Raw genomic sequence first — 2,290 nt, 5'->3', positions numbered from 1 at the left:
ACTTTGAGAAATCAAATTGACTTGTTGTGTCAATATTTTATTCTGAGCCAATATGGCATTCAGAGTGTCAATCTCAAGAACTCCTTTCTTCTGACTAGTCCCATTGTTCACAGGATTTCTTTCAGAAGTGTACATGAATTGGTTATTTGCAACCATTTCAATCAGTTCTTGAGCTTCAGTAGGCGTCTTCTTCAGATGAAGAGATCCTCCTGCAGAGCTATCCAAGGACATCTTAGATAGTTCAGAGAGACCATCATAGAAAATACCTATGATGCTCCATTCAGAAAGCATGTCAGAAGGACATTTTCTGATTAATTGTTTGTATCTTTCCCAAGCTTCATAGAGGGATTCTCCATCCTTTTGTCTAAAGGTTTGGACTTCCACTCTAAGCTTACTCCATCTTTGTGGTGGAAAGAATTTTGCCAAGAAGGCATTGACTAGCTTTTCCCATGAGTCCAGGCTTTCTTTAGGTTGAGAGTCCAACCATATTCTAGCTCTGTCTCTTACAGCAAAAGGGAATAGCATCAGTCTATAGACTTCAGGGTCAACCCCATTAGTCTTGACTGTGTCACAGATTTGCAAGAATTCAGCTAAAAACTGATGAGGATCTTCCATTGGAAGTCCATGGAACTTGCAATTCTGTTGCATTAGAGAAACTAATTGAGGCTTAAGCTCAAAGTTGTTTGCCCCAATGGCAGGGATAGAGATGCTTCTCCCATAAAAATCAGGAGTAGGTGCAGTAAAGTCACCCAGCACCTTCCTTGCATTGTTTGCATTGTTGTTGTTTTCTGCTGCCATGTTTTCTTCCTTGAAGAATTCGGTCAGGTCCTCTAAAGAGAGTTGTGCTTTGGCTTCTCTTAGCTTTCTCTTCAAAGTCCTTTCAGGTTCAGGATCAGCTTCAACAAGAATGCCTTTGTCCTTGCTCCTGCTCATATGAAAGAGAAGGGAACAAGAGAATGTGGAATCCTCTATGTCACAGTATAGAGATTCCTTTAAGTGTCAGAGGAAAAGAGAAATAGAAAGAAGAAGGAGAAGATAAATTCGAACTTTAGTTAGATAAGGTTCGAATTGTGCATTGAGAAGGAGTGGCACTCCATAAATAGAAGGATGTGGGAAGGAGGGAAGTTTATTTTCGAAAATCAAGTAAAAAATTTTGAAATTATTTTGAAAAACATTAATTAATTTTCGAAAATAAAAGTGGAAAAGAAATTAAGTGATTTTGAAAAAGAATTTGAAATTAGAAATTAAGAAGATTTGATTGAAAGTTATTTTGAAAAAGATGTGGTTAAGAAGATATGAAAAAAAATGTGATTGAGAAGATATGATTTGAAAACTATTTGAAAAGATATGATTTTAAAAACAATTTGAAAAGATATGATTTTAAAAATTGATGACTTGCCTAACAAGAAAAGATATGATTCAAACATTAAAAACCTTTCTCAACAGAAAAGGTAACAAATTTGAGATGTTCAATCAAATCATTAATTGTTAGTAAGTATCTTTTAAAAAGGAAAGAAATTGATTTTGAAAACATTTGATTGAAAAGATTTGATTTGAAAAAGATTTGATTTTGAAAAATTTGAAAAAAATTGATTTGAAAACAAAATCTTCTCCCTAGCACCATCCTGGCGTTAAACGCCCAGAATGGTATACATTCTGGCGTTTAACGCCCAAAATGCTACCTCTTTGGGCGTTAAACGCCCAACCAGGTACCCTGGCTGGCGTTTAAACGCCAGTCTGCCTTCTTCACTGGGCATTTTTGAATGCTCAGCTTTTTCTGTATAATTCCTCTGCAGTATGTTCTGAATCTTCAATTCTTTGTATCATTGACTTGAAAAGACATAGATTAAAAATATTTTTGGATTTTTTAATAATCAAAATGCAACAAGAATCAAATAACAATGCATGCAAGACACCAAACTTAGCAGTTTGTTTACTACTGACACTAACAATATGAGAATGCATATGAGACACAAAAAAAATACTTCAAGTCAATAGAATTCAAAGATTAGAACACAAAATATATGCATGGATTCGAAAAATATAACAAAGACATGCATTTGACACCAAACTTAAGATGAGACTCTAGACTCAAACAAGAAATATTTTTGGATTTTTATGGTTTTGTAATTTTTTTTGTGATTTTCGAAAATTTAAGTGAAAACATCAAAATTCTTAATGAGAATTCTAGGAATCAGTGCAATGCTAGTCTAAGACTCCGGTCCAGGAATTAGACATGGCTTCACAGCCAGCCAAGCTTTCAAAGAAAGCTTCGGTCCAAAACACTAGA

The 2,290-nt window shown here is 34.7% G+C and overlaps 1 non-coding gene across 1 annotated transcript; it reads left to right on the top strand.

The window, feature by feature from the left end:
- The first annotated feature begins 285 nt into the window (after positions 1–285).
- Positions 286–393, top strand: LOC130959455 (small nucleolar RNA R71). Its single transcript, XR_009078534.1, has one exon. It is a non-coding gene; the product is annotated as a small nucleolar RNA R71 (small nucleolar RNA).
- The last annotated feature ends 1,897 nt before the right edge of the window (positions 394–2,290 follow it).

This window comes from Arachis stenosperma, chromosome 10 (assembly GCF_014773155.1).
Source record: "Arachis stenosperma cultivar V10309 chromosome 10, arast.V10309.gnm1.PFL2, whole genome shotgun sequence".
Taxonomy (NCBI): domain Eukaryota; kingdom Viridiplantae; phylum Streptophyta; class Magnoliopsida; order Fabales; family Fabaceae; genus Arachis; species Arachis stenosperma.
Note: the sequence above shows the minus strand (reverse complement) of the source record. Positions and strands in the feature narration are given on the sequence as shown.